Below are 12,664 nucleotides of genomic sequence, written 5' to 3'. Positions count from 1 at the left end.
TTCTATGCAGAGGAAAGAGCATATATTCAATTACAAATTTCTGCAGCTGGGATTTCTTACATTGAAATATTTGAATGTTCCACAAAAATCCCAGCTTCCACCTGCAAGGCTTTCTGATTTTACTACACAGGGCTACATTTTAAAGATAAAACCATTCTCTAATTACGGTTGTTTGCTACATTATAAAATTAACTGTTTTGCTTTAGTGCAGAGTTTAGCAGCTGGTTCAACCTTAATGCTTTTTACTCAGACCACACACTGTGGCATAATATCCTTTCATTTTATTCCAGTGTTTCACATTAATTGTATACTTAAATGTCCTTTACAGTATTTCTGTCTTAAACATTTTTTTGGAGGTTATGTGAAGCATATCATAGAACCAGGGGTTACCAAACAATCAGAACTGTCACTTTTCCCAGTCATTCAACGATATTGTAAAAATAAAACTGTTCAACACCAAAGCTGAGATTTTAGTTTAAATTATTTATAAAACAGAAAGGAAGGATTAGGTATTGCTGAAACAAAAAGATTTTGCACTTGCAGTATGTTAAATGATTTTACATGCACAGTATGTTTTTAAAAGTTTACTGATCCCACATTTAGTAATAAACTCCATGGGATGTCTGGCACAAATTCCCCGCCACAACAGTTTATGCCGACCATCTGTGTCTGAAAGAAGCTTCCAGATATTCTGCCACCTGATTCACTGTCCCAACTCTTCTCACTTCTATTCACAGGCTTCTTTTAATTTTCATCATATACTATATCTACCCTGAGAGGAAGAAAATATTACCAAAACAGTACAGTGTTACATATTTCTGAAACCAAAATAAGATGGGAGAACTTTTAACAACCAATTCAATTTGTAATGGATTGATGAATCTCTTACTCTTCATAGTGAGGCTCTATCAGCAACACCGAATATCACAGAAGGAAGGCTCTTTACAGATTGTCTAGTTTACTGCCTTCCTTTGACAGATAAGGAAACTGAGGATCAAGAGATCAGAGGCTTGCCTGAGGCCCACAGACTGATGCCAGAGAGCAGGGGGGAGAGTGCAGAGTGCAGTGAACCCCCAGTGTGAGCATTTTTCAACACACCATTCAAATTCAGCTGTCCTGCATCACTAGTGACTGCCTTGGTTCCAGATCCAAAGAGCAGCCTCTCAATTGCCAATCTGGCTTTGGAGAGTAGACCTACCTAATAACAAGGAAAAAATGTACACCTAGGTAAAGGCTGACTGTCTGCACAGGCCTCTTTTCACTTACCCTCAGCACCCAATCTCCCTTCACTCAGTGTCTCCAAACTCTTGATGCCAGAGCAGTGGAAAGCACATGAGCTTTGGAGTCAAGACTCAGTCTCGAGTCTCAGTTCTGCTACTCAGCTCTCTGCCCTTGGGCATGTTGCCAACCACTCTATGCCTCCATTTCCTTCTTTCTAAAATAGGCTTCACATTCTCACTTGTTAGGGCTCCGTGAGATTTTAATGAGATATTTTTGGAAGCCTTATGTGTAAGTAGTCAGTGGCTTCCTAGAACCACAGGATTGTCACGGGCATTAAGGAAATATCTGATTGAACACTACAAAGGGAGTCCTAAAAAGTCCGCAAGTTTCTCCATGTTTGCAAGAGAAACAATTCTGCGATTTTGTATAATATATTTATTACTCTCTACTCCAGCATTCATTTATCTAAAGAAGCCTATTACATGAAAAAATAACAACCCATTGCAAGACCGCTTCTGTAGATAATAATCTCAAAGTAAGAAGAGCAAAGTCAATAAACCTGTTTCCATAGCTTACCTGTTTGCTACCTGGATATTGGCCAGTCTACTCTTGAGGATCCCCAATTACTTGCAGATTGTTCCGATCTCTCTAGGACCATGCATATGAGAAGGCGAGTCTACAACTTCTCTTTGTAATTTAAATTAAAGTCAAAAACTTCTTCACTATAAATAGTTGAGTAACCATGGGTCAGGGGCGGTGAGGATGGTCATTGCTAAAGAAAGTAAATTCAACCTTGACCTGTTCTCAAAATAAATCATGTTAAAGTCAGTGAGTACTTACAGGTTGAAGAGGAGCTGAGTGAAAAGAAAAAGTTGAGTTTAGATATACAGTAGTTTCTGCTATACTCAGTTTTGCTTGCCATAGTTTCAGTTACCCACAGTCAACCACAATCCTAAAAGATGATACTGAAAACTCCAGGCCAGGCATGGTGGTGCCACACCTGTAATCCCAGCACTTTGGGAGGCTGAGGCAGGTGGATCACAAGGTCAAGAGATCAAGACCATCCTGGCCAACACAGTGAAACCCCATCTCTACTAAAAGTACAAAAATTAGCTGGGCGTGGTGGCACTCACCTGTAGTCCTAGCTACCCAGGAGGCTGAGGCAGGAGAATCGCTTGAATCTGTAAGGCGGAGGTTGCAGTAATCTGAGATTGCGCCACTGTACTCCAGCCTGGGTGACAGAGTAAGCAGAATGAGACTCTGTCTCAAAAAAAAGGAAAGAATAAGAAAAAGAAAACTCCAGAAATAAACAATTCATAAGTTTTAAATTGCAAGCTATTTTAAGTAACATGATGACATCTCAAGCTCTCCTGCTCCATACCTCCTGGGACTGGAGTCATCCCTTTGTCCAGTGTGTCCATGCTGTAGGCCACCCACCCGCTAGGCACTCAGCAGCTGTCTCTGTTATCAGATCGACTATTGCAGTATCTGAGTGCTTGTGTTCACATAACCCTTATTTTAATTAATAATGGCCCCCAAGCACAAGAGTAGTGGTAGTGGCATATTGTTATAATTGCTCTATTTTATTCTTAGCTATTGTTAATCTCCCAAGGTGCCTAATTTATAAATCAAACTTTATCATAGCTATGTATGTATAGAAGAAACCATGGTATATATGAGATTTGGTACTATCCATGATTTTAGGCATTCACTGGGGGTCTTGAAATGTATCCCCTTGGAAAAGAGGAAACTGCTATACTCAGTATCTGCTGAACATAGGAAGCCTATTAAACACAGTTAAACACACTTCTAATATTCTGTCATCTTGAACTTTATATAGATGCCTGGATTTAATGAATAAGATTTTGCCACACTGAAAATTGTGGCAACCGTTGTAACAATTCCAAATTAAATTAGTGCAAACATAGTAAAGATAATTGAGAAGAGAGCTAACTAGCTAATGTATAATTTCATGAAGTGTCAAAAGCAAGCTGACAAGAAAATAGTAATATTAATTGATACCAACTGGCTTCTTAAAACATATCTAACAGCCCCTCTTGGGATATGTGATTAGTGGGTCACAGTCACAGAATTGCCACAGATTCATGTGGCATTTGGAGTGAGTCCTGCATCTCTCAACATTCTGGACTGTGAAAAACCCTCAGATGGAGCAATGATCTCACTCAGCGTAAATCATGCCAAGCCTTAGGTAACTCCCCGATCCTATACTCTCTGGAACAATGCCAGTTCCAAAAAAACTGTGGAGTGTAGCACTTTAATGTCCCAGAAGGCGGGAGGTAAAGGGGGGTGTAGATTTTCTGTGTTAAAATGTTAATACGATTATATGAGTTTAAATGTTTAAAGGAAGATAATTAGGACTTTACAGGGCAAGTTGATGACTTTCTCTTTTTCTCAATACCTTCTTTAACTAATTGCAAGAGTAATGCCCACTTGAAGGTGATAGAGAAACCCAAAGAAGTGCCTGCTTCAGCAGCACATATACTAAAATTGTAACGGTACAGAGAAGATTAGCGTAGCCCCTGTGCATAGATGACATGCAAATTTGTGAAGCATTACATTTTTTAACTAAAAAATAAAATGAGGAAAAGCCCAAATAAATGAAATTAAATTCACCAGTAGCCCCCTCCAGTCTGAAATGACCATTATAATAATTTATGAGGAATTTGTCAATGTGGAAGTTGAGCCAGAACTATGGCGACAACACGGGGGGCAAGAGGGAAACTTTGGCTATGACAGAAGCACAATGATGCTCAGGGCAAGAAGAAAAGGGGTAAAAAAAATTTTAAAGAAACCTATAAACTTTAAGGATTATTTTGGTGAAAATTAGGTAGAACATTGCAAGGGAAGTGCACATCCTCATTGTCACCCTAGACTAGCTCAAAGGGGTAGAAGCTGAGATTCACCTTTGTAACTTTAGCACCTACCACACCTGAATGAAAGAAAGGAACTCCTTGCTGGCACTCACCCCAGTCAGAGTCTCCGGCAGAACTTGCCTGTGTGAGAAACAGCTTGATTGTACATCAGTGAAGCAGAGTCCTTATGATTTGTCCTTTTAATTTCCATTTAATTCATATTCTACACCTTTTTTGCTTTCTCAGTCCAGAGCATCTTAATACATAACATATCTGTCCTCAAAGCAGTCCTGTTGTCCTGCTCTCAGGTTCAGATGACATTTCTCCCTTTGAGGTATTGCCCAGAGCCCTCTCTCAGCAGTTGAATGTTAAGTATATCAAATACTTCCTATTTTAAGTCAGAAAAGCACAAACATACTCCACAGTTAGGGAATATTTGTTCAGCTATTTTCCCACAATACAGTAGCATGCAGAGAAAAACAGATAATGGTGGTCAATTTCAGTTCAGCTCACTACATCAAATATTGATTATGTATTATGTGTCAGCAATGATCCTAGGTATGAGTACATAACAATAAAGACATTCTCCCATCCTGAAAATCTCACAGTCTGAAGAGGGGAGACAGACATAGAAATTATTTTTGTACAATTGTTAAGTGCAAGTGTCTCTGGTACATGAAAGAAAGAAGGATACTTCAATTAACTTTCCTCTACTTATAAAACTTACCCCTCAGTTTGTTTGGTTTGGAATTACTTTTCATTCATTAAGCACTTATTACATATGTCTGGCCTTGTATTAAGTGCTTTGTAGATATTATCTCAACTCTAACAACCCTGTGAAATGAATATACTTTCCATATTCTAAGCTTTATTGAGGCAGGCATAATTGGCAAATTTAAAAATGGCATATATTCAAGGTGTACACTGATGTTTTGATACATATACATTGTGAAATGATTATCACAAACAAGTAATATATCCATTACCTCATATAATTACTTTTTTGTATGTGTAGTGAGAAAACTTAAGATCTACTCTTTTAGCAAATTTCAAGTGTATGATACATTATTATTAACTATAGTCACCATGGTGTACATTAGGTCTCCAGTACTTATTCATCATAGAACTGTATATTTGAACCCTTTGACCAACATCTCCCCATTTTCCCTACCCCCAGTTCCCTAGTAACCATCGTTCTTTCTCTGCTTCTATGTACTAAACTGTTTTAGAGTCAACATATAAATTAGGTCATGCATTATTTTTTCTCTCTCTGGCTTATTTCATTTAGCAGAATGTCTCCCAGATTCATCTATGTTGTTGAAAATGGCAGAATCTCCTTCTTTTTTAAGGCTGAATAATATCACATTGTGTATACATATATACACACTACAATTTCTTTATCCATTCATCTGTCAATGGACACTTAGGTTAGGTTCAAATCTTGGCCATTGTGACTAAAGCTGCAATGAACATGGAAGCATAGATAACTTTTCAAGGTACTGATTCTATTTCCTTTGGATATATGCCTAGAAGAGGGATTGCTGGATCATGTAGTAGTTCTATTTTTAATTTTTTGAAGAATCTACACACTGTTTTCCAAATTGGTACCAATTTACATTCCCACCAACAGTCTACTAGTGTTCCTTGTGCTCACATCCTCCTTAACACTTGCTATCTTTCATCTTTTTATAATAGTCCTAAGAGGTGTAAGGGATATCTCACCATAGTTTTGACTTACATTTCCCTGATGATTAGCAAGGCTGAGTACCTTACTAATCTGTTGGCCATTTTTATGTCTTCTTTGGAAAAATGTCTATTCAGGTCCTTTACCCATGTTTTAATCAGAGTATTTGGCTTTCTGCTGTTGAGTTGTTTAAGTTCCTTATGTATTTTGGGTGTTAATACCTTATCAGAAATGTAGTTTACAAATATTTTCTCCCAATCTGTAGGTTGCCTTTGCATTGTGTTGACTGTTTCTTTTGCTGTGCAAAGCTTTTCAGTTTGATATACTTCCATTTGTTTATTTTTGCTTTTGTTGCCTGTATGATAACCAAAATAACATTCCAAAGTCAATGTCAAGAAGTCTTTCTCGTATGTTTTTTTCTAGAGTTTTATGGTTTCAAGTCTTACATATAGATCTTGAATCCATTTGGAGTTGATTTTTTGTGTATGGCATAAGATAAATGTCAATTTTTATTATTTTGCATGTGACTATCCAGTTTTCCCAGCACCATTTACTGAAGAGACTATCTTTTTCCCATTGTATATTCTTGGTGGTCTTATTGAAAATTAGTTGACTATATATTCCTGGGCTTATTTCTTGGCTTTCAATCCTGTTCCATTGGTTTACATGTCTGTTTTTAGGCCAGTATGAAACCGTTTTGGTTACTATATATACAGTAACATAGCTTGAAATCTGGAATTATGGTGCTTCCAACTTTGAACTTCTTTCTCAAGATTGCCTTGGCTATTCAGGATCATTTGTGGTTCTATATGAAATTTAGAATGTTCAGGATCTTTTATGGTTCTATATGAACTGTTTTTTCCATCTCTATGAAAAATGCCATTGAAATTTGATAAAGACCACATTGAATTTATATATTGCTTTGAATAGTGCAAACATTTTAAAAATATTAATTCTTTCAATCTATGAACACAGGATATCTTTCCATTTATTTGTGTCTTCTTCAATTTTTTTCCTTAATGTCTTATAATTTTCAGTATATAGATGCTGAAATGTAAATATTCTCTCCAAAATTCATGTTGAAACTGAATCTCTATTGATAAATAGATTAATGCTCATATAAAAGCAGCTCCAGAGAGTGTTCACCTCTCTTATGCTTCCATCTTCCACCATGTGAGAGTGCCAATGTGAGAAGACACGATCAATGAAAAAGGCCCTCCCTAGATACTGAACCAGCCAGTTCCTTGACCTTGGAAGAATAGATATCCCCATGAAACAAATCTTTCCTTGGTACAGCCCATGCCACAGCTTTCACCAATTAGAGTAGTGTGCCTGAGGCTTTTGATTATTTATAAATTACTAAGTCTCAAGTATTTTGTTACAGCAGCACAAAAGGACTAAGACAACAAATCTGTCACCTCTTGGGTTATGTTAATAAAATCAGAAAAGAAAGAAGAGACATTACAATGGAAGCCTCAGTAATAAAATTTTAAAAGATCACAAGGGACTATTATGAACAATTATATGCCAATATATTGTATAAGTGGAAACGGATATGTCTGTGGAAATATACAACCTATCAAGACTGAATAAAAAAGAATTAGAAATCATGAACAGATTAATAACTAATAAGGAGATTGAAATAGTAATCAATGTCATCCCAACAAATAAAAGCCAAAAACCAGATAGTTTCATCACTGTATTCTACCAAACATTCAAAGAAAAATTAATACTAACTCTTTTCAAACCCTTCAAAAAATAGAAGTAAAATGAATGTTTATAACTCATTTCATGAAGCCAGCATCATCCTGACACCAAACCAAATAAAGATACCACAAGAAAAGTAGACTATAGACCAGTACCTTTGATGAGCATAGGTGTAAAACTCCTCAATTAAATATCAGCAAACTGAATTCAACAACATATCAAGAGCATTCTACATTATGACATAGGGAGATTTATCCCCAGAATGCTAGGCTGGTTTTACATACAAAAATCAATCACTGTCATACACCACATTAACAAAATAAAAGATGAAAATCACAACTACCTCAATTGATGCAGAAAAAGCATTTGACAAAATTCAACGTCCTTTCATGATAAAAACTCTCAACAAAATAGGTATAGAAGGAAATTTCCTCACACAATAAAAGTTATTTATGAAAAGTCCACAGCTAACAGTATAATCAATGGGAAAAAAGCTGAACACTTTTCCTCTAAGATCTGGCATAAAGCAAGGATCCCAACCATTGCCACATATATTCAACATAGTACTTGAAGTCCTCACCAGAGCAATTTGTTAAGAAAAAGAATAAAAGACATCTAAATCAGAAAGGAAGTAGTAAAACTATTCCTGTTTGCAGATGACATGATCCTATGTGTAGAAAATCCTAAGAGCGCCACAAAAAACTATTAGAACTAGTAAAGCTGCAGTTAGTAAAGTTGAAGTATGCAAAATCAACATAAAAAAACATATAAGGCCTGGCGCAGTGGCTCAGGCCTCTAATCCCAGCACTTTGGGAGACCGAGGAGGCCAAGGTGGGCAGATCACGAGGTCATGAGATCAAGACCACCCTGGCCAACATGGTGAAACCCCGCCTCTACTAAAAATGCAAAAAAATTAGCTGGGTGTGGTGGTGCATGCCTGTAGTCCCAGCTACTTGGGAGGCTGAGGCAGGAGAATTGCTTGAACCCAGGAGGTGGAGATTGCAGTGAGCCAAAATCCCACCACTGCACTACAGCGTAGGTGACAGTGGGAGATTCTGTCTCTAAAAAAACATACAATGTTTAAATTTAACAACATTCTGCAACTAGTAAAGTTGAAGTATACAAAACCAACATTTAAAAAATGTAATGTTTAAATTAACAACATTCTGCAACTAGTAAAGTTTCAGTATACAAAATCAACATTAAAAAATTTACATCACTGATCATTAGAGAAATGCAAATTAAAACTACAATTAAATACCATCTCACACCGGTTAGAATAACTATTACTAAAAAGCCAAAAAATAACAGATACTGGCAAGGTTGTAGAGAAAAGGGAATTCTTATACACTATTGGTAGAAATGTAAATTACTTCAATCATTGTAGAAAGCAGTGTGGTGGTTTATCAAAGAGCTAAAAACAGAATTACCATTCAACTCAGCAATCCCATTACTAGGTATATACCCAAGTGAATATAAATCATTCTATCATAAAGACACATGCATATGTATATTCACTGCAGCATTATTCACAATAGAAAATACATCAAATTGACATAAATGCTTATCAATATTAGACCCAATAAAGAAAATATGGTACATATACACCATGGAATACTATGCAGCCATGAAAAACAGTGAGATTATGTCCTTTGCAGGGACATGGATGAAACTGGAGGCCATTATCTATAGCAAATTAATGCAGGAACAGAAAGACAAATATGGTGTGTTCTCACTTACAAGTGGGAGCTAAATGATGAGAACACATGGCCACATAGAGGGGAATAACACACACTGGTACTTACCTGATGGTGGAGGGTGGGGGTAGGGAGAAGATAAAAAAACATATTAATGGGTACTAGGCTTAATCCTTGGGTGATGAAGTAATCTGTACAAAAAAACTCCCATTGCACAGGTACATATTTCATGTACCTGTGACCTTAAAATAAACATTTAAAATTAATTTAAAAATTTTAAAAACAGTTGCATTTCTTTACATTAATAACTATCTAAAAAGAAAATCAAGAAAATAAATCCATTTACAATAATGGCTTAGAAAAAAATAAAATACTTGTCAGATCTTAAAGATACAAAAGCTAAAACTCATAAATTAGAAATTTTGCCCCAAACCATAAAATTAGTAAAATGACAAAGTCATAAGTTTGTATCAGAATGCAATATTACAGTCTTCAATCTTACTTTTTTCATTATTATACTTATCTGGGGCCACTGAAGTTCTCACAATTAACTCAATATCATGCATTCCATCTCTTAATATGCAACCATGTTACAAAGCTAGTTTAACTTCAGAGATATAAAAATCAAATAATTACAGAAGAAAAATATGCCACTCCGCTTTGGTTATATAATCTCTCTTAATCAATAATTTCCAAAGATTTACCATGGCCTTTTAGAAAGATTTCTATGCAAAACAAAAACCCTGGCATCTGTTGTAATCTGTTTCACTTCCACCATACAGCCAGTCTTTACAAAGCCCATTTTGAGCCATCTTCACCCTTAGCTAAAATCGTTTATCAGGAATGTCTCATTTATCATATATTACCCAATAAAAATAAATCTCCAATATATAAGTGTTCAAATTACTAATGGCAATATAGAGGAAAAATGCCATTTGATAATGTTACAAAAAATGCAGTAATACATGTGAGGTACTTCAAAGATCACGCAAAAAGGGAAAGGCCAATTTTATTGTCATTTAAAAACTGGAACTACAGAATGAATTGTTACCTTCATGTTTTAGACTTGCTGCTCCCACTCATTCTCTGGGCTTCTTCCTGTTGTGCAGTGTTTGGAAAACATTTCCAGTTTGGTTGAGAAGTAATTTGGACATTTTTCTCTAGCCTGTCTGAACTGATAACCTCCAGCTGTGTTGCTAAGTAGTCTATGGATGCTCATGAAGTTATCTATAAAAGAAAGCAATTCACCATCAAATGAGTTTGCACTTCCTTAGACATTCAAGTCTTTTTCCCTTTTTGCTTATCTACACCACCTCTTGCGTTTCTCTTTACACTAGAGTTTCCTTTTCCATTAACACAGACACAAATACAGTTAATAAATTTATTTTGATGGAGAAAAAACATTTTTTCCAACTGAATGTTCAAAAAATAAATTTTGAGAAAAATAGTCTCACACAAAACATGGATATACACTAAAAGGTTAAGAACAGTAATCTCTTGGTGATAGAAATATGATATTGTAATTTTGCTTACCTGTACTTTCTAACTTTCTACAATGCAGATATATGGCTTTTGTGAAAATTTTTTAAAACCACAACTGTGAATCAGCTCAAAATTATGGCAGTTGTAATGTTATTGTCTTATTCAAATAAAAACTTTATATAATTTGAATTTGATCCTAAGAGAAACCTAAAAGTTCTTTAGTCTGGATGCAGAACACAACAAAACTGAATTTCCAATGAAATCTAATTATTTTTCTCTTAAATTAGTTAACTATATATGCTAGCCATGAAAAATAGCAAGTATTTTTGACATTTTAGACTTATTTTAATTTTAGTCCTATGGATAGAGTCAATGCTCATTGTCAGTTCTATTTATTGGAGATTCTCTATTCACCTTTCTATCCATTGCGGGTTTGTTCTCTAACAGCATTTTCCAGAAGGGCACTTAGGGGAAATGTCATCTTTGACGTTTTAGAAGTGCAAATTTTTTTCCCATATTTTTATAACTGAGGTTTGTTTGGTTGGGGATTAAATCCTTGGGTTACTATGAAATAATAAGAAATATATGTAACTGCCCCCAGCCCCTGGCACAGAGCTCCTAAAATCCTTGTAATTTCCTGAGTAATAAGGATGCTAGGAGAAACTTTTGTTCTAATATTTGATCTTTGACTCTGGCTCCTAAAAATGAGTGCCTGAATCCCTTGGAATTTACTGAGTAATAAGAGCATATTTTGTTCTAATGAGGTGACTTTTGCTGGGCTCCTAAATGAGGGCCGGTCTCCTGGATGACCAAGCCATGTTTGGAAGTGTGGAACTTTCAGATTCACCCCTCATTCTCTAGAGCAGAGAGAAGGCCTAAAATTGAGTTAATAAACCTCCATAAAAATCCTTGAACTATAAGGCTGAGAGAGCTTCTAGACTGGTGAATGTATCATGTGCTGAGAGGATGGTACAACCATGTCCATGGACACAGAAGCTCCTGTGTTCAGTCCTTCCAGAGTTTGCCTTGTGCCTCTCTTTATCTGTATTCTTTATTATATCCTTTATTGATAAACTGGTAAATATAAGTAAAGTGTTTCCCTGAGTTCTGTGAGCAGTCCCAGCCAATTTTTCAAACTGAGTTGAAGGTCCTGGGAACCCTGATTTATAAATGGTAGATCAAAAATATAGGTCACAGCCTGGGACTTGTGATTGGAATTTGAAGTAGGGGATAGTCTTCTGTGGCTGAACTCCCTTAACCTTGGGATCTGGGGCTACCTCCAGGCAGACAATGAAAGAATTTAATTAAATTAGAAGACAACCTAGCTGGTATCCACTGGAGAGTTGTCTGGTTTGTGAGGAAAATCCCACACACATCTGTTGTCACAAGTATTGTGTTGAGTGATGAGTAAAAGTGGGAAAATAACTTTTCCCCCTGTATCTCAGAGTTATGTTTTCCTTCCTGAAGATTTTTCATATATTTCCCAATTATATATTCATGTTGAGTGTTGCTGAGGAGAAATTCAAGTTGAACCTGATTTTCTTCCCCTTATAGATAGCTTGTTCTTCCCTGCCTCAATGCCTAAAGGATTCTTTATGTAAAGTCCTTTCATTTTACTTGGATATGTGTGGTTGTTAAACTTTGTGTGTTAATTTTTCCTATAACAATGTGTTTTCTTTCAGCCTTCATATCTTTATGTCTTCTTTGATTTATTTTTTGTTTTTTGACTTACATCTTAAAAATTTTTAATTTGTTTCTCTAAATTAGAGATACCAAACACTGATGACCTTTGTCTTTACTATCAATCATTTTCTCTCTTTTGTGTTTTCAAAGTTTTTTCACTTTTCTCATTTGTATCTCATGTGTTCATTGCTGTGTTTCGAACAATGCCTTACTCTCTCGAGTTCATTTCCATCTTTCTCTGGTATCTGACCAACTTTTCTAAACTCTCATATCTTTGCTTTGAATTTTATTTATTATTTATTAACTCTGTCAAGTCC

General features: G+C 35.8%; 1 non-coding gene across 1 annotated transcript; it reads left to right on the top strand.

Annotated features, from left to right (window-relative positions):
* The first annotated feature begins 3,699 nt into the window (after nt 1-3,699).
* On the top strand, nt 3,700-3,806 carry LOC118152521 (U6 spliceosomal RNA). Its single transcript, XR_004741281.2, has one exon. It is a non-coding gene; the product is annotated as a U6 spliceosomal RNA (small nuclear RNA).
* The last annotated feature ends 8,858 nt before the right edge of the window (nt 3,807-12,664 follow it).

This window comes from Callithrix jacchus, chromosome 3 (assembly GCF_049354715.1).
Source record: "Callithrix jacchus isolate 240 chromosome 3, calJac240_pri, whole genome shotgun sequence".
NCBI lineage: Eukaryota > Metazoa > Chordata > Mammalia > Primates > Cebidae > Callithrix > Callithrix jacchus.
The sequence above is the reverse complement of the archived record's forward strand: the minus strand, read 5'-3'. Positions and strand labels throughout refer to the sequence as shown.